At 39.8% G+C, this 21089-nt stretch overlaps 1 long non-coding RNA gene across 1 annotated transcript; it reads right to left on the minus strand.

Moving 5' to 3' along the window:
• Positions 1-803: 803 nt before the first annotated feature.
• On the minus strand, positions 804-18906 carry LOC103460886 (uncharacterized). The gene is made up of 3 exons (XR_533011.2): positions 18726-18906; positions 16288-16388; positions 804-845 (listed from the first exon to the last, which is right to left on the minus strand). It is a non-coding gene; the product is annotated as an uncharacterized LOC103460886 (long non-coding RNA).
• Between the last annotated feature and the right edge of the window lie 2183 nt (positions 18907-21089).

Here is a 21089-nt window from a genome sequence, read left to right on the forward strand (position 1 = left end):
TTATCCTAAAGAAGTTTTATGAACTTTTCTTTGAAATTTGGTTTGACATATTTACAGCTACAATTTCTAGCTAATATTTGTAATAAAACATGCATAGGGAAGTACAAACATAAGAGAAGTACAGATTAGATTTTTTTCTGAAGGTAAATGCTGTAATAAATGCTTTACTGATGTCCAGTGATGCAGTTTATTTTAAATATGCCGTCATCGACCCTCTTCTAAAGAGACTAAGCTACATCCTTCTTTCTTGAACTGCTACAAACCAATTTCAACATTACAGTTTCTTACCAGAAACTGTAATGTTTCTGGTAAGAACATTACCAGAAAGAAGTTTGTGGCTAAGCGGCTAATTACTCCTGTAGATAAATACAACATTCTTAATTGTAATCAGGATTCATTTAACAGAAACATCTCCTGCACCTTCGTCCTTATGCTGAACTTTATCTCCACCTTTGACCACCAGGTTTTTATGTTGAGGTATTAGACAGGTACCAGAATTTGATTTTAATTGATTTTCTAATTAAAATCAGATCCTGTTCATATGTTGTGTTTGGATTTATTCATTCTTTTGTGTCTTCTTTTATGATTTTGACTTAACCGTACTAATCTGCATTTTTAATGTGTTTTTTGGACACATTAGTTTCAATTTAGGAAAAGTGAATGAAAATATCCTTTTCCCCCCATTTTAAGCAGCGAAGTCTTAGAATTAACTTTTTTAATAAAATCAGGCAACATATTGATATAATGCAAACCAAGTCTTTGAAGGATTTTCCTCCATTTTATTTTTTCATAGAGTGCACTCACCTTTCTGGCTTCAGCTCCTCAGACTCTGAAAAACTCACCATCTGAAAATGGGTAAGAGATTATTTTTCATTATTTGGCTCCATTGTCAAGTTCTTTTTTAAACTGTGTAACTTCCCCACTTGAAAAGGAATGGATGACCCCACGCAGACTCTTAATGACAGGGATTTACTCGAAGGATCAAACAGTTTGTCTTGCTTTTACTTCCATTTATTTCAGTGTATAGACATGTTCACCGTTGATCCAGAGGATTCAGGTAAAAACCTTTAAACAAACCCAAAAAATAATAATTACTAATCTGTGTAAATTAATTTCACTCAATTACAAAAGGAATGGCAAATTATATAGGTAAATACCAAGCAACAAAGTGATCAAAATTAAATACACAAGTAACTAAACTTATGTTAACTTTAAACTTAACTTTAAAGTGCAGTTCAAGTTAATATTTGTATTTACATTTCATACATTTCTTAACATACAAACATAACTTCTCAACATTAATAATAAATATTTACTATAAATTTAGCTTTAAATTATCTTTTGAAGTTGATGATAAATTAATTAACAGTTGAACTTGGTACCAAATCCATTTCATCAACACAACAAACAACTTAATCATAAAAGTCCATCAATCAATGAACGGAAAGTGTCACCGCCGCAATCCACCACTTCAGTTCGCTGTCACTATTGATCCGATCGGCCAAACTGGAATGTAGACACTTTTGCGGTCCGATTTCATGTCAACACAGTTTATTTCTTACCGGCTGCCTCTCTGCTCATCAAAAGATCATCCAGTTGTACACAGGTTGGATAGGATCTGTGATTCAAAAGTCCGCAAACTCCTGTCCTCTTTGTTTGGCGGCTCTCACTTCCATCTTCTTTTTTTCTTGTCCGTCCCTCTTTTAGGTCCGTGTGGAAGCGCGTGGTTCTTTTTTTTTTTTTTTTTTCTTTTTTCCTTCTTTTTTTTTTTTTTCTGATTCGACTTCACACCTCCCACTCGATCTTTCCAGTAATCACTGGGAAGATCGCAGTCCTGTTGTCATCTTAGTACATCTGGAGTTTTTTTTTTTTTTTTTTTTTTTTTTTTTTTTTTTTTACTCTTTGGTTTGACTTTCCATCTGTTCCTCTACGGGTATTAAGACAATGAGCCTCCTAACATCCCTGTGAAGAATGGTGGTCTTGATTTTGTCTTTCTTTGGTGGATGGGTTAGTCTTTGCTTGACATATTTTGTTATAGGTGCACAATAACTTGGGACAACTTGGACATTTACGTCCCTCACAACACCCTTCTTGTCAGGATTTGCACTTACAACTTTGCCCAGCATAAACTGTCCTCTGAGTGCATTTTGGTCACACAACCAGACGATGTCCCCAACAGCCACATTTCTCTGGGAAGTGTGCCACTTGCTCCTCACAAAAAGGTTGGGACCAGCCAGTTGCCTCCAACTTTTCCAGAACTTAGTAACTTCACTTTGCATAGCTCCAAGTCTTTTAAATGAATAGTTGGAAAAATCGAACATTTTCACATCACCACTCTGAGATGCTCGTCCGAGCAAAAGACTGTTAGGTGTTATGTACTGAATACAACCCTCTCGACTCTGTATTCTTGCATCAATTGGGCGCTCATTTGCAAGATTGGCAGCGTTGTACAGAACTGTATGAAATTCACTGAAAGTCAGTGTAAATTCTTGACTAAGACTCTGGAAAGCTCTTTTCACAATGCCAACAGCAGCTTCAGCAGCTCCATTTCTGTGAGGCGAGTCTGCAGGAAGGATTTTCCACACCCACTCAGTTCCGTTCTTTGCTGCTGCTTCTTCCAAATCTGACATATTTTGGGTGTTCAGGTATCTATACAGTTCCTCCAAAACTGGTTTGGCTCCAACAAAATTGGTGCCTGCATCAGACCAGATCTTTTGTGGGTGACCTCGGATTGCAGTAAATCTCTGATAAGCCATCAGAAAACTTTCAGTAGAAAGCGAGTTTGCTAATTCAGTGTGAATAGCTCTGCTGGCCATACAACAAAAGACGATTCCCCAGACCTTAATCTTTTTTAAAGTTCTTTTTTAAACTGTGTAACTTCCCCACTTGAAAAGGAATGGATGACCCCACGCAGACCCAGACAGGTTAAAGGAAATCACAGAAAATGTGGAGCGCATTCTCCAAGCTGGAGGTTTCAAACTCAAACCTTGGGTGTTTTCTGGGCAAAGTGGGAGGAAGGATTGCTACAAGCAGGATGAAGTGAAACCAAAGACCATGGTTCTACCAAACCAAATGCGGGATGAGGACAATAAAGCACTCGGTCTGGGGTATATTGTAGAGGAGGATAAACTCCATGTCATGGTCAGTATAAATTTTTCGAAAAGAAAGAAAAAGATGCGACTTGGGCAAAACCTCCAGTTGGACCAGATCAGAAGTCAAACACCAAACCCGCTGACAAGGCGAGAGCTCCTCAGTCAGGTGTCTGGTCTGTATGATCCAGTCGGCTTGGTAACTCCCGCAAAACAGAAGGGTGCAATCCTGGTGCGGAAAGCTTTCCAAGAGGCAAAGAATGTGAGCAACCTAGTAAAAGACACCTGGGATTTAGCACTCTCAAAAGATCTTAGAGAAGATGCAATAAAGCTCTTTGAAGAGTACACTCAGCTTAGTAAGATCCAGTTTGACAGAGCATTAACTCCTTTTCAGAACAGCAGAAACTGTTTAGCAATTACATTTTCAGATGGGAGTGAGAATGCTTATGGAGCAGTGCTGTATCTGAGATGGGGACCAGTTAAAGACCCAATCATCAGGCTGGTGGAATCTAAGGCTAAGCTGACTCCATTGGATCAAAAAGGTGAGGCTGTTAAAGCAGAGATATGTGGAGCAGTGTTAGCATCACGAGTAAAGAAATACTTTGAGATGCACAGTCAAATCAAAATTGAAAGATGGTATCATCTCATTGATAGTCAAACAGTTCTTGGAGCAATTCAAAGAGAGAGCTATGGGTTTCAAACATTCTTTGCAAATAGAATTGGAGAGATCCAGAGCAACACAAGAATCCAAGATTGGTGGTGGATTCCTGGGGATCAAAACATTGCTGACATAATTTCCCGAGGAGCCAGCCCTCAAGGTCTTGATACTGACTCTAAGTGGCAACAAGGCCCAGCATTTCTAAGATTTCCAGTTGAAAAGTGGCCAATTAAATCACCCAAACAACTTGTCATTAATGCAAAAGAAAGCATCATCAAGTTACAAAAGAAGGCATTCATTGCTGTAACAACAAGGGCCAGGATAAAAGAGTCGGAGCTCAAGGAAGAGCTGCCTCAAGATCAGATGGAAGTCCTGGCAAAGAAGCAGCGATCATCAATACCCGTACAAAACCTGGTGGATGTTAGACGCTTTAGCAGTTTAACACGTCTGGTCAAGACAATTGCCTGGGTTTGGAGAGCGGCAAAGAGATTCATCAGAAAAAACCAAGCTGCAAGTAAGCCAAAGTGGGAGGCAGTTGGCTCAACAGGAGCAATCTCTGTAAGAGAAAGAGAAGATGTTCTTAAAGACATCTTCCTTACTGCTCAAATGGATACCAACTTTCCCAACTCGACCACAGATAGGTTGGTGGTTTATCGAGACAAGGAGTCTGGATTATTAGTCTGTGGCGGCAGAATACAAATCTTTAGAGAAGATAAAGTTGCAGTTCCCATCGTACCCCATGACGCCTGGGTATCGACATTGTTGGGCCGAGAATCTCACAATGCTGCACACGATGGAATCGCTGGAACCTTACTGAGAATGAGGAAAAAAGCCTGGGTTGTAAAAGGAAGAAGAATAGCCCAAAAGGTTGTTAACAGCTGTATGATCTGCAGGAAAGCTCGAGCTCTGAAGTGTCAGCAGGTGATGGGTGATTTGCCACCTGAGAGAGCTGAGCCTGCTCCTCCTTTTAAATTCACTTCAGTCGATCTCTTCGGGCCGTATCATGTCAGAGACGATGTCAAAAAAAGGGTGACGATTCCCCAGACCTTAATCGTCACCCTTTTTTTGACATCGTCTCTGACATGATACGGCCCGAAGAGATCGACTGAAGTGAATTTAAAAGGAGGAGCAGGCTCAGCTCTCTCAGGTGGCAAATCACCCATCACCTGCTGACACTTCAGAGCTCGAGCTTTCCTGCAGATCATACAGCTGTTAACAACCTTTTGGGCTATTCTTCTTCCTTTTACAACCCAGGCTTTTTTCCTCATTCTCAGTAAGGTTCCAGCGATTCCATCGTGTGCAGCATTGTGAGATTCTCGGCCCAACAATGTCGATACCCAGGCGTCATGGGGTACGATGGGAACTGCAACTTTATCTTCTCTAAAGATTTGTATTCTGCCGCCACAGACTAATAATCCAGACTCCTTGTCTCGATAAACCACCAACCTATCTGTGGTCGAGTTGGGAAAGTTGGTATCCATTTGAGCAGTAAGGAAGATGTCCTTAAGAACATCTTCTCTTTCTCTTACAGAGATTGCTCCTGTTGAGCCAACTGCCTCCCACTTTGGCTTACTTGCAGCTTGGTTTTTTCTGATGAATCTCTTTGCCGCTCTCCAAACCCAGGCAATTGTCTTGACCAGTCGTGTTAAACTGCTAAAGCGTCTAACATCCACCAGGTTTTGTACGGGTATTGATGATCGCTGCTTCTTTGCCAGGACTTCCATCTGATCTTGAGGCAGCTCTTCCTTGAGCTCTGACTCTTTTATCCTGGCCCTTGTTGTTACAGCAATGAATGCCTTCTTTTGTAACTTGATGATGCTTTCTTTTGCATTAATGACAAGTTGTTTGGATGATTTAATTGGCCACTTTTCAACTGGAAATCTTAGAAATGCTGGGCCTTGTTGCCACTTAGAGTCAGTATCAAGACCTTGAGGGCTGGCTCCTCGGGAAATTATGTCAGCAATGTTTTGATCCCCAGGAATCCACCACCAATCTTGGATTCTTGTGTTGCTCTGGATCTCTCCAATTCTATTTGCAAAGAATGTTTGAAACCCATAGCTCTCTCTTTGAATTGCTCCAAGAACTGTTTGACTATCAATGAGATGATACCATCTTTCAATTTTGATTTGACTGTGCATCTCAAAGTATTTCTTTACTCGTGATGCTAACACTGCTCCACATATCTCTGCTTTAACAGCCTCACCTTTTTGATCCAATGGAGTCAGCTTAGCCTTAGATTCCACCAGCCTGATGATTGGGTCTTTAACTGGTCCCCATCTCAGATACAGCACTGCTCCATAAGCATTCTCACTCCCATCTGAAAATGTAATTGCTAAACAGTTTCTGCTGTTCTGAAAAGGAGTTAATGCTCTGTCAAACTGGATCTTACTAAGCTGAGTGTACTCTTCAAAGAGCTTTATTGCATCTTCTCTAAGATCTTTTGAGAGTGCTAAATCCCAGGTGTCTTTTACTAGGTTGCTCACATTCTTTGCCTCTTGGAAAGCTTTCCGCACCAGGATTGCACCCTTCTGTTTTGCGGGAGTTACCAAGCCGACTGGATCATACAGACCAGACACCTGACTGAGGAGCTCTCGCCTTGTCAGCGGGTTTGGTGTTTGACTTCTGATCTGGTCCAACTGGAGGTTTTGCCCAAGTCGCATCTTTTTCTTTCTTTTCGAAAAATTTATACTGACCATGACATGGAGTTTATCCTCCTCTACAATATACCCCAGACCGAGTGCTTTATTGTCCTCATCCCGCATTTGGTTTGGTAGAACCATGGTCTTTGGTTTCACTTCATCCTGCTTGTAGCAATCCTTCCTCCCACTTTGCCCAGAAAACACCCAAGGTTTGAGTTTGAAACCTCCAGCTTGGAGAATGCGCTCCACATTTTCTGTGATTTCCTTTAACCTGTCTGGGTCATTGTGGGACGTCAGAATGTCATCAACATAGCTGTTTTTCAGAAGGACTTGCCTCTCCTCTTCAAGATGAATAAATTGGGGTAAACTTGCAGTTTCTCGCATTGCCAGCTGTGCAATGCATCCTGCTGGTTTGTCTCCAATGTTCACTCTTGTAATTGCATAATCTTCAACTTTTCCATCCTCAGAATCACGCCAAATAAATCTGTGCAGGTGAACTTCTCTTTCTTCCAGCCAAACAGAGTTGTACATTTTCTTTATATCTCCTAATGCAGCATAAGTTCCCTCTCGGAACTTTAATAGGACAGCACGGATCTGGTTTAGGACATCTGGGCCTTTCATCAGCAGGTCATTCATACTTATCCCCTTAAATTTTTGACTGCTATTCCACACAAGTCTTACAGGAGTTGTCACTGAGTGTGGATTTGGAGCAATTAGGTGGCTTACATACCACACTGGGCCATTCCATTTGTTGATTTCTGCTTCAGATAATTTAATTGCAGCTCCACGCTGAAGCATGTCATGCACCTGTTCAGTGTAAGCAGCTTTCCAGGCAGGTTCTTTAGCCAACTGCTTTTCTGTTCTAAAAAATGTGGCTTCAACTGCATTTCTGTTGTCTGGTAGGGATGCTGGATCTTCTAACCATGGGTACCTTGCATGCCAGTGAGGTTTGTCTGTGTGGCTGTCTCCTTCATTGTAGGTGAGGCCTTCCTTCACTACTTCAAGCTCCCTTTCTTCAGAAAGCGTCATTTCCTTTCCTCCTGGCTGACAGTTTCCACAACGGCAACCTCCACATTTGGGTTCACAAGCTGCGCCAATACTGTCCCATCTCCACCACTCCAAGAAATCTCGGCTTGTAGTTGCAGTCTTCGATGACTTGAGTTGGATGGAGACCTGGTGATTTGATGATGGACCTTGTGGGATCTCATGAATGAATTCCTCATATTTCACAGCAGCTGCTCTCATTGACCTTGCGAAATGTGTTTTGGTTGTATGAGCCGTCATGGCAAGTTTCTCAAACAGTTCTGGATGAGTTCCTCCAACCACATTTCCTAAGGGGCCATCCCACAGTACAAGGTCCCCCACGACTTTAATTCTTTGTGGTGTCAACTGACCTTCCCTGTGGCTTATAAGTAAGCTTATTTCTCTTTGTCTTACAAGTTCATCCAGTGGTACGTCTGGAAAAAATCTCTGTAGCTGTTTTGCTTTAACATGCTTATGAATGTCTGCAATGCTGTCAAGTCCATAACAAACAAGCTGAAAAGGTTTAAAAGTGCCTCTGGAGGTTTTCACACGAATCTTTAGGAGGTAACGTTTTGTCTCCACACAAGCTTTCATCCCTCCAACTCCATGGACAATGAGTGTTATGTCCTCACTTCTGAGGTTTAATTCACTTGCAGCCTTGTGTGTTATGTAATTTGTATCTGACGCCAAATCAATTAATGTGCCAATCTTTTGTCCAGCATTTGCAGTTACTTTAAGAAGCATCATCAACACTGGCAGTTCCTGCACTTTATTATCCATCAAGGAATTTGACTCACTCGTTGTGTTAAAAACTTTAGACACAGTATTTGAAAATACATCTCTGCAATTTTTGGCCAACTCAGGTGGCAATTTCTTAAGAAACTCTTCTTGATCTTCTGTGTACTTTCTTTTACTTTTGTCTTCTTCTGAACTGGTTTGGGTTCTCCTCTGAACTTTGTTGCTTCTCTTAGCATCAGCGCTTGGACATAAATAATAGTGATGTGGATCCTCCCCACTGCAGCTTTGATTTCTGCACCAAAATCCAGGTTTACAGTATGATTTATCATCATGTGTTTCCAAACACCTGGTGCATGCTCCCACCTTCTTGACAGCGGCTCTTTTCTCAGTTAATGTTAATGTTCTGAATTGTTTGCAGAAGTAGAGTCGTTTCCTGTGCTTTCCATCGCCGCAGACAACACAGCTTGCAAGGTCGTCACCTGCTTTGACCGACTTAGTTCTGGCGTGTCTTTGCTCCAGTCGGGTCTCTCGTCTACTTGACTCCTCCTCCCTCAGTTGCTCTAGTTGCTCATAAATATGTTCTTGATCCTTCAGAAATGCAAGGAGATGATCAAATCGATTCTCTGGGACCACAGCATTCCTTTTATCAGCTGCATAAACGAGCCACTCCTTCTTCAAAGCTTCAGGAAGCTTAGTCTCAACTGACTTTGTCACCAGAGGGTTTTTGATAGCGCCAGTATTTCCAAGGTCACTTAAATCCTTAAGAGCTTTTTCAACGGCTTGAATCAACTCCACGATTCTTCTTGGCTGGTGACCTCTAACTGCAGGGATTCTCTGTAACTCCTCCACAATTTCAATTGCAATGGCTGTTTGATTTCCATAGCGGTTCTCAAGAACTTGGAAAATGTCTTCTGCCGAGCTGTAGGAGGTTAAGCGAAGGTCTCTTGTGATTTTCTCATCTAGACTGTCCAATAATTGCACTTTCTTCACTTCCTGTGAACCAGTTGGTTCTCCTTGTTTTTGAAATGCTTCCCAGTCCCTTTTCCATCTGTAAAAATCACGTTTATTTCCATGAAACTTTGGGAGAGATGTTGGTTTTAACTTGATGGTGGGTAAAGAATAATTTTGGGACATTACAATCTGCTCCTTTTTTTCTTCACCTTCTTTTAATTTTGCATTAATGAACTCAGCTGTTCTGGAGACGAGCTCGGGGACACTAAGTTCCAATCCTCTCAGCCGATCTTGAATCTCATCCCGATAGTCATGAGGGATCCATCTTTTCCAGCGACAATGAACTTCTTTTGCAGCCTTTAAAAGTTCCTTCAGGTGACTGAGGGTGAAGTCATATGCCTCTTTTTCCACTCCTGGTGTAATAGTGGTCACATGTTCACATTCTGACTCTGCTACTTGAAGTGCAATTAACAATTCAGTTTTGCCAAAAGTTCTCCACAGGGTCTCCTGGATTAAACTTTTGACTTCTTTCACTCTTGTTTCACATTCATTTGCAGTTTTGTCTATGTCAGATTTCTGCTGCTCAGTCAATGCAGCTTCTTCATCTTCACTCAATTTGGAGTCCATTTCTGCAATGAGACTTGCTTCCAGATCATCATTCACTGCCATTACTCTTTCAGCCTCTTTGTTGAGCTTTTGGAAACAGTCCTTCAATTCCTCTTCAGTCATGTCTTCATGCGTCCGAGTTATATTATTGATCAGTCGAGTTAGCGACCTCCTCGCTGTCGTTCTCTCCATCTTTAGCTGTTCAACAGTCTTGACATCAGCTGGTTCTGCCATCTTTGAATCAGTCTCAGTTGTTCACAAGCATGAAGCAAACAGATGATCAGCAACTGTCTCTTTTTTATCAAGATCCTTCAATTAATGTATTCTCTCATCCGTTCCGGATTTTTCTGGCGCGGCTTTTACTGCCGGTGTCGGTTTTTACTGTCAAGTTCTTTTTTGAACTGTGTAACTTCCCCACTTGAAAAGGAATGGATGACCCCACGCAGACTCTTAATGACAGGGATTTACTCGAAGGATCAAACAGCTTGTCTTGCTTTTACTTCCATTTATTTCAGTGTATAGACATGTTCACCGTTGATCCAGAGGATTCAGGTAAAAACCTTTAAACAAACCCAAAAAATAATAATTACTAATCTGTGTAAATTAATTTCACTCAATTACAAAAGGAATGGCAAATTATATAGGTAAATACCAAGCAACAAAGTGATCAAAATTAAATACACAAGTAACTAAACTTATGTTAACTTTAAACTTAACTTTAAAGTGCAGTTCAAGTTAATATTTGTATTTACATTTCATACATTTCTTAACATACAAACATAACTTCTCAACATTAATAATAAATATTTACTATAAATTTAGCTTTAAATTATCTTTTGAAGTTGATGATAAATTAATTAACAGTTGAACTTGGTACCAAATCCATTTCATCAACACAACAAACAACTTAATCATAAAAGTCCATCAATCAATGAACGGAAAGTGTCACCGCCGCAATCCACCACTTCAGTTCGCTGTCACTATTGATCCGATCGGCCAAACTGGAATGTAGACACTTTTGCGGTCCGATTTCATGTCAACACAGTTTATTTCTTACCGGCTGCCTCTCTGCTCATCAAAAGATCATCCAGTTGTACACAGGTTGGATAGGATCTGTGATTCAAAAGTCCGCAAACTCCTGTCCTCTTTGTTTGGCGGCTCTCATCTGCCGGTGCCGGTTTTTTACTGTCAAGTTCTTTTTTAAACTGTGTAACTTCCCCACTTGAAAAGGAATGGATGACCCCACGCAGACTCTTAATGACAGGGATTTACTCGAAGGATCAAACAGTTTGTCTTGCTTTTACTTCCATTTATTTCAGTGTATAGACATGTTCACCGTTGATCCAGAGGATTCAGGTAAAAACCTTTAAACAAACCCAAAAAATAATAATTACTAATCTGTGTAAATTAATTTCACTCAATTACAAAAGGAATGGCAAATTATATAGGTAAATACCAAGCAACAAAGTGATCAAAATTAAATACACAAGTAACTAAACTTATGTTAACTTTAAACTTAACTTTAAAGTGCAGTTCAAGTTAATATTTGTATTTACATTTCATACATTTCTTAACATACAAACATAACTTCTCAACATTAATAATAAATATTTACTATAAATTTAGCTTTAAATTATCTTTTGAAGTTGATGATAAATTAATTAACAGTTGAACTTGGTACCAAATCCATTTCATCAACACAACAAACAACTTAATCATAAAAGTCCATCAATCAATGAACGGAAAGTGTCACCGCCGCAATCCACCACTTCAGTTCGCTGTCACTATTGATCCGATCGGCCAAACTGGAATGTAGACACTTTTGCGGTCCGATTTCATGTCAACACAGTTTATTTCTTACCGGCTGCCTCTCTGCTCATCAAAAGATCATCCAGTTGTACACAGGTTGGATAGGATCTGTGATTCAAAAGTCCGCAAACTCCTGTCCTCTTTGTTTGGCGGCTCTCACTTCCATCTTCTTTTTTTTTCTTGTCCGTCCCTCTTTTAGGTCCGTGTGGAAGCGCGTGGTTCTTTTTTTTTTTTTTTTTTTCTTTTTTCCATCTTTTTTTTTTTTTTTCTGATTTGACTTCACATCCATAATGACAAAAGCTGATCACAAATGCGCTGACTGGGGTCCTGTGTTACGTACTCCCTCTGAGCTTTGGGCCTCTGTGCTCACAGAATGTACCCATAAAATATTTAGCACTGAAGAAATATTAAACACAGTGAAACTGCACCCATATGTATGTAAGCACGCTTCATACCTGCAACAACTTACATTGTATGTGGAAAGAATTTTTATGGCTTAAACATCAGGTATGACCTGCAGAGCAGGAAGATTATGCAAAGAGAATAGAGAACGGTCCGTCGTATTGAAAAGCATCGGTGAAACAAATGGCCTCAGGCTAATCCATCAGTACCAATTTTACAACGTTGATTATCACTTATTCTATATACATATAGAAGAGTCAGTACAGGCCATCAGAAGGATATAAATTAGTGTTTAAGATTTGTATTAGATTCAGGGGTTTATGCTGCTCAAACATGAGTCCAGCTTCTGACTCCCACCTGAAAAAGGAGTGAGGTCAACCGGAGAAAACCAGCAAATAATTATGAGGTGGATATCCAGAAGGGGGCTGCACAGTGGCGCAGTTGGTAGAGCTGTTGCCTTGCAGCAAGAAGGTTCTGGGTTCAATTCCCGGCCTGGGGTCTTTCTGCATGGAGTTTGCATGTTCTCCCTGTGCATGCGTGGGTTTTCTCCGGGTACTCCAGTTTCCTCCCACAGTCCAAAAACATGACTGTCAGGTTAATTGGCCTCTCCAAATTGCCCCTAGGTATGAGTGTGTGTGTGCATGGTTGTGTGTCCTGTGTGTCTCTGTGTTGCCCTGCGACAGACTGGCGACCTGTCCAGGGTGTACCCCACCTCTCGCCCGAAACGTTGGCTGGAGATGGGCACCAGCACCCCTCCCAACCCCACTGAGGGAAAAAGGGTGCAAGAAAATGGATGGATGGATGGATATCCAGAAGGTTTTTTCTAATGCCAGTCTTCCAGTGAGAACCTTCTCCTACAGATTTGTGTGATAACTATGTAATGTACACATGCACAAATTTCTAATCTCTATTTTTTGCTTATTTTAATTAAACGCAGTTCTTTAAATGTCCTGTGAGTAAATATATATTTGCCCATTTATCCATAACAACCAGAACTTTCAATATCTAGCAAGTTATTTCGCAATTTATCATCTATTAAATGATCGCCCCTCAGATTAATTTCACTCCCTGATGAGACGGGAGTGGAATTACCGTAATAACCTGATATTGGCTGGAAAGCGCAACGTCTCCGCTTTCAGAAACCGTTGGAGTTTTTCAGATAGCGCAACGTGTGGTGGAGTTGCGGTACTGCACATGTGACTGGATTGCCGGCTCTCCGTTCGGGTTAACATGTTGCTGAAGATTTAACCAATTTTCTCCATATTCTGTCCTCGTCTAAAAACCAGGATTTATATTTTCTGCACATCAATACAATAAAAAATGAAAAAGTTAGTTAAAAAAGAAAATTATGGGCAACCCTGACCATCCTCTTCATGAGACTGTCTTGGGAAAACAGTGTCTTCAGTCAGAGGCTTCTTCAGATTCGCTGTAATATAGACTGCTCCAAGAGATCTTTCCTGCCAACAACCATCAATATAGCCGCCACTGTCTTAACTATATGAGTTACAACAACATTTCGTTTCCCTTTGGGATCAATAAAATACATTTGAATCTAATTGAATAGCCACCTGCCAGTTGTGGTCTGTCTAGACGCTGTTCCACCCCAGATGGGGTGGGATTTTATCTGGCACCAACATGTTAGCAGAAGACTCTATAAGCATTAAGTTGTGAGGTGGGCCCTCTACTGCTCAGACTTGTTTGTCCAGAAAATGCCACAGATGCTCACTTGGAAAGAGATTTGGGAAATCTGGGGGCCAAGTAGGCAGCTAAAACTCAGCTCCCCAAACTGTTTCCTTAACCAGCTTTTGCCTCTTGGCAGGAGCCATTATTTTGCTCAAAGGGGCCAAAGCCATCTAGGAATAACACCAAAAGCTGTACATTATCTGCAGTGATGCTTAAGAAGGCAGTACAAATGCCACAATGCCTCTGCTGGGGGTAAAAGGTCAAACCAGGCTGTAGTTACCTGCCTGTTGTTGGAGGTAATCAGCAGGGGCAGTTACTGGTCTGCGTAAAAATGCAGTGCACTATTTATTTTGACACTTTTCTCTCAGAGCCAGCAATAACTTCCTCTTCAGTTTGAGCTACTGTGGCCTCACAGGCCCAGACGTCTGGCTTTTACCAGGCTAGCATGCATAGCTTTCACTTTAAAACACGAGAATTGATGATAATCCCAAAGATAAACTGTAAAAACACCAAAACAGAAGAACATGGTCAGCAATATTCAAGAAGAAAAAAAGATGACTTGGAACATGAAATCTTAAACCAGTTTTTCATTGGTAATGGGGCTTGACCAACTAGTAAACTATTAGACTCAGGGCCAGCCCAAACCTCTCTGGGGCCCTGAGCATACTTTCATTTGAGCCCCCCTTGTCCCAACATGTCAGCACCAGATGCTTCATCATTCCTCAGCTACTCTACTGCTAGCTATCTGACATACCGGCTATCTAGCTATGTTATTACGGCTGTTAATTTTAACCTTACAGGAGAAGCAAACAAAAAATTATAATTTGGATTTTGAAATTTGGTATTTTGACTATTTGAAAGTAACGTCAACAGAAAAACATTGAATTTATAGTAAACAAGTTGATATTTAATATCGTATATTTCCCCAACACAGGCAATACAAAACAGCAGGAAGAGATGAGTTTAATCTATTTTTTGTGCATTACTCAGTGTTATCAAAACAACAATAATGCTAGTCTAGTTGTCTTGGGGCCCCTTGGTGTTGTGGGCAGCAGCCGCTTAGCTCGCCTATGCCTTGGGCCGGTTCTGATTAGACTGGTCATTTCTAGGTAATTATTTTACCTGGCAGGTCCAAACTCTTCTAAAAGTGCTGTGTGCCAACATCTGGGAACACGGTTCAAATTGCATTCGCTGGATCTGACAGAGCCTCTTCCTGAATGTTAGTTTCCCTCTTCAGCTCATCCCACAGAGCCAGAGAGAGGCTGACCAGAGCCACCTGGGCAGCCTGCTGCGTGACGAGGCAGAGCCGCCTGGAGCAACAGGTGGACGAGCTGATTTTAACTGTACCCTACATCGAGGGTAATCACTTTAAAGTAAGTTTAGTTCATAACGTCTCAAAGCTCACAGCTGTGGTTAGCTTAGATTTATTGATGCTGTTCCTAGCTGCAGCTGTCCAAGGTGAGGGTGTGACCAATTACAAAGCAGCACAGTGTTTGGGGAAAAGCCAGGGAGGATTTTGTGCACCTTTTTAGGCCGAGTTGCCAAAGTGACATGAGATCAGAAACTGCTCTGAAGAGGCCAGGATAGTGCTTTGATTTTCCAGTTGGACACAGGTACATTGGTTTCTTTTACTTTTGCAACTTTGGAGTTTTGTGGTTATTTTTAGCAACTTATTTGCAATCAAATAGCAAATTAAGAGCTTACATATGGGCTACATGTGCGTTCATGTACAGTTTTCTTTTTATTTAATCTGACAGACTTCGACTCCTGTCTAAGTTAATAGGTAATAAAGCCTGCCTCTGGCTCCAAACTCTTCCGTGTTGAGCTTCTATATCATTACAGTGACTCTTCAAAGTCAGTTTTACTTTATCATGTTGAACTTGGCTTCAGAAAATCTAAAGTTATGCAAAATGTGGTTGTTTGTTAAAAAAGATGCTGGTTTTTATTGGAATACACGTTGATACAAATGTCTGTTTAAACATAATCCATTTAACTTTTCCTCAGGATAAATGCAGATGTTGTCATTGCATAGATATGCATGGAGTTATAAAACTACATTTCTTGTGGAAATGTCCACATAAATGAAAATAAGTCCAACCAGTAATCCTTTGTCTGTACAGTAAAATCCACAGGCTGTCACAGCATTTCAGGAGGCTTAAATGACAGGCAGTCTGGTCTGTAATGAGCGAGCATATGGGTGGACATGCGTCACTGAACATGATGCGATCGGCGATATTAAACTTTGTCAATAGACATGATCAAATTGTCTGCAAGCTGACAGACTCATTTATCATGCAGCAGCAAGTTACTACCTGTCTGCTGTGCTGCACTCATCTCAAAATTAAAAGAAAAAACATTTTAAATACAAAACTGTTTTTTTGATTATCAACACATTTAAACTCTTGAGGCTGATCAATGTACCATGAATCTATTTTATAGATTCTTCATTTTTTCAGGATCACATTTTCAACCCAATTCAAACCTGCTTTTATCTTGTGTGCATTTATGCAAAGTAGTAGTTTGGTTTTTAAAAATTTATTAGTAGTATTATCATTACTTATGCATTGTTGCCAGCATAACTCTGTTGTTTTGTCTGATTCCTCTAGCAAAGCAAACAGAGATAAGTTTAGACATTTTTTAGTTGTTATTAGACTTTGAAGGCTTGTAAAAAAACATGCATCATTAATACCTTTCTTGATGAGTAATGGCTGCTCCGATGGGCCTCATGCAGAAATTTCTACTGGTTTTAACCCGACCCATCCTCCTTTGCATCCAAACTGCTGATGAATCCTGTAAGTCAAATGGTCATTGGACAACAATCAGGACACAGTTTTCCAGTTTTCACAGGTACTTATTTATGCCACGTTAAATGAAAATACCAAAAACTTTCTAATAAAATGCAGGTTTAAGAAAAAGAAGCAGCTTTGCAGTGTTGTGTTGACACGGTTGCCTTGACAAAGAAAGACATCGTTTTGTTATTCAACATGCTAGTTTCATAAAAATCAATGGCTTCTTGGTAAGTAACATATTTTTTAATGTCCTTAAGTTGCTAAGGACATTAAAAAACAAAAAAAGTCACTAGATGATATTTAGATTGTCTACATGTAATTGTAGTCGAAGCACACAGAGACAAGTTGGTCTCTTCCAATTTAAATGGACAGCTGGGATCTTTTTCAGTGAACGAACATGTGATTTTACTCTGGACAGAAATTTAAAACAGTTTTAAATTCATGAAAACTTTGTGAAAAAGTGAAAAACAATAATATATAGTATAGTAAGTGGTGGACTTTCAATTTTCAATCAATCAAATTTTATTTGTTCAGCAGCTTTCCGCATTTCAAAGTGTTTCATAAAAACACAAAAGTACAAAGTAACAGATTCTTTAAAAAACCGTGTATGATTTGCAAAATGTTTACTCTTCCACAAAAATGATTCTCGGTTTTCCCTAAAAATTCTGGTAGAATTTTTTTTTTGTTCTCAAAAACATCAATTATTTGTTTTAAATTGCTAAAATGTGTCACTGCTCACCAAATTCACTCGTGATCAATGAGATCATTGGGTTAATGACACTTCTCTGTACGAAATACAGCAGCAGCAAGACCACAATATGCAAAACCTTAAATGTAAAAATAATTAGTCATAATACTAATTTCTTCCACTTAAATGAAATTGTCTGCCACCAAGTATTCAGTTTGTGGTGTGGAGAGATTACCTCTTAACCCAAACCAGGTGATGCACAGCTCCAAATAAACAATACTTATCAAATAATTTACTTACTCTCCTCATTTCCTAATTAGGGATGTTTACTTTGGCAATAATCATTTTCAATTTCACGCCATTTTAACTTGAAGTTAATTAAAACAAGGTTGTTCATTAGCATGGTTCCAGACCCCAGCCACTGCACCTGCACTGTAATGCAATGCAAATAGTTGGCAGGAGAAAACATAAGTGCTTTTTACATTTATGCTCAAGGAAGTCTCCAATGAAATGATCAGAACACAAAAACAATCCATTAACACAAAACACACAAATGTCCCCACAGATGGACACATATGCAGTCATTAAATGTTCAGAATGAAGCAGGCTGCACATTGAGACCTTCCCCCATCAAAGACATGTCAATTTCTAAGGCGTCAGAGCATAAAATGCTCATTTCTACGCTCTAATATTTCCAGACTCACCATTGCCCTGGTGTAATAGGAGCCAGACACAGGAACATTCAGGACCTTATCAACATTTTAAATGAAATACTCTCCAGAGGGCTGTGCTTGTCCCATAAAAAAAATAACCCAATTAAAAGAGGCTTGACAAATGACCTTTCTGAAGGTAAAAATAATGAGCAGAATAGTGGCTTGTAAATAATACTGCAAAGAAACACGAAACCTAGAGGCTCTATGACAGCGTGGGGGTGAACTCGACTGTCGATGCTTAGTGACAGAAAAACCACAAAATCTGGAAAAAAAAAAGGTTCTGCATCAAAACCCCAATTTTAGTTATAATCAGACTTTTACATCCTGTCATTATGAGCATAAATATCATATTCTAATGATTTATGTGAGTTTTTTTCACTGTGAATGGGTTCAAAACATTACACTGTAAAACATTTGATGCTGGCTTAACTTGAAAATGAAAGTCCACCTGCTGCCTTGAAAATGCAATTTAAGTCAACATGAAAATTATTTTGGTTTTAACTCAGAAATTAAAGTTCATGAAGTTGATTTAACAACAAGAGACACGTTTTCTAAACATTGTTTTTAAGTTCTTTAATGTTGAGTTGTGAGTTTTAACTTAATGCTGCAATTTAAACCAAATAATTATTACACAATATGCAAGAAAAACCTGCCCTCACTTCTATATTATCAAGTTTAGAATAATGCCTCTACGTCAACCTGTAAGATCTGTGCTGGAAACCCACCAATTTTAATAACCTGTAGAATTTTTTTCAGAAGATAGAAGTGATTAAAATTATAGCATCAAAGTTTCAATCATCTGACCTAACTCTGATCAAAATAAAAAACAACCAAAGACTCAAGCCCACCATAAATTGGCAGTCAGGTTCATCGTTGTTGCTGTTCACAGTGAAGCAAATGAGTTTAACAAGTTTTACTGCAAAAAGAGACAATTTACCTGTTTTTCTACGGTGATGAAAGACTCAGGAAACGCGACCCAGAAACAAATAAAGCTGACTAGCTTTTGTGGTGTTGACCTCGAGTGTATTTTATTACACGCGTTTCTCACCTAGAGAAAATAAAAATAAGCAGAAATGAAAATGAAAATGGCATTGCTATGGAAGATGAGTGTGTGTGAAGTCCTAGCCAAAACTGCATGAATTTGGCAGCGGAGTCATAAATATTCGCTGCACAAAACAGTCATAGCAAATTTTTAAAAAAGGTTGTTTCTTTTTTTCAATAAAAATTTAAAAAAAAAAACAAATCTTACTGCTTGCCTAAAAAAAATAATCCCATAATCCAAAGATACGCTTTAGAATCATAATCTCTTTCTTTACAAGCAAAGCCAATTCTACACAGCAATGCAAGATTTTTATTTTTATTTTTTTCTCTCTGGAAACGTTGACAGAATCAGAGCTCTTAGCGTCGCTGCAGACTTGGCTTGATTCTGTCGAGGGGCTTTCAAAAGCAGCTTGTGCGTTAGCTTTGCATGTGTGCTTAAACGGAATAAATGGGTTTAATTTTAGACTTACTGCAAAGTTTAAGTCTTGTATTCGTGTTTACTGTAATCTTGTTGTGTTTTTAGGAAAATCTCAGGAGTTTGTCTTCCATATCCCGCATTTGAAATTCAGCATGTACGCAAGAATCTCTTCTGCACACGCAGCATTTATATTAAGTTCATAAATAATAATCGCTGCTGTGATGTGGCCGGTTTAGTGTTTTCAGTAAGCGGTGGAGTGAGACGTTTCCTTCAATTGCAGCCTTGCGTGTCGTCAGGATCATCATTAAGTGAGCAACGGAGCCCGTCTTTTCTTTGAGTCTGGTCCTCAGTGTGGAGACTGGGGGTGGGGGACCTGGTGGTGTTTCACAACCCGCGGTTTCACAGACCATGCTCCCTGATTGATGTTTTTATAAGTAAGACCTTGCACTGCTTTCCCCCTGGGCTGTGCCTGTGCTTCCTGGCATCAATCACATATCATTTCCATTCTCTCGCCGTCTCCTGACAGAAATACTGTAAAGGTGATCTATGTGTGTGTGTGTTAAGTAATTATTAAGTGTCCTGCTACACTAATAAATCATTCCCATCAGAACCAACACCGTATTTCTAGCCTCTCTGCCGTGCCCTTTCCTCTACTCCCCTCTTTACATTTTCTCTCCTTGCTTTTGGAAATAACGTCAAGGCAGCAGAGTAGTAGGTTGTGTTTTTCTTCCTCTGTAGTACAGTTGCTTTCCAGAGGGACATCTAATCACACCACAGCGGTCTAGGTGAGAGAGGATGTGTCCACAGGACATTGGTCGAAGGCCTTGGACTGCTGTGCTGTTAATGAGATGGCTGCTATCAATCAGGGCTGTAGGATATGACTGTAAATAAGGCTGTAAGGCGAGACGAGACAGCCGGGTTCCTGGCCCACTTTGCTCTCTCACATTTGGCCAATGTAAACATGTGTCAGTGTGACAAGAGGTCAGGGTTTGGAGTGGATCTGATCATGTCCTCATAATTACTGCCCTGCAGCTCAGACGGAAAACAAAGCATGTTGTACAAGCTAACCAGCCAGAGTAAAAAAACAACAAAACAACAACCTCTGTTGTTGATGTTCTACTCAGCCTGCTAGTCTGGGCTAACTTATAGGAATAATCACCGGTAGGATACAAATTATTTGTTGCCGCTGACTTTAACTACAGGTAAATTACTTTGTTGTAAGCGTGCCTTGTTTGCAACGCAGAGACATTTTGAAATAGTTTTGGTCATAAAAACACCAACAGCTGTGGAAACTAAAGGAGCACGACTCTTAACTTACAGTTTAAAGACACAGTTAGCAAACTGTGAGCAGCAAACTGCAGACTGGCTACTAGATCAGATAATCTGACTAATTATCCAGTTAATTAAACCGGTTTAATTACCCAATTAAACCGGTTTAACACTGTGTGCCGCTTCTGGTGAAGTTTATCTTAATCAAAAAAGGAATATTTAAATTAAAGTTGGCAGTATAAACAACTTCAGCTTACAGACATTAGATATAACTAAAGTTTAAGTAATTAAAACATCAAATATGTGCACATGTTTTGAAAGATATGATGAGCGTGGTGGAGGTGATTGTGGTAACTTTGTTAAAATTGTAAAAGTCACTGTTATTTTATTTTAGCAGCAGTAGGAATATACAAAAGTATGTTATTCTGGTCCATCTCTATTTATGCATTTAATTATGTCACTTTTAGCACTCCGTACAACTTTGTTTGTGACCCAGTTTGAAGAAAAAGAACATTTCTCAACAGAAATTTTTCAAAGAACTTCAGCTGCATAATGATGTTTTTGCTGACCAGC

The sequence above is a fragment of the Poecilia reticulata genome, chromosome 2, assembly GCF_904066995.2.
Source record: "Poecilia reticulata chromosome 2, P_reticulata-male-v2, whole genome shotgun sequence".
NCBI classification, from domain to species: Eukaryota; Metazoa; Chordata; class Actinopteri; order Cyprinodontiformes; family Poeciliidae; genus Poecilia; species Poecilia reticulata.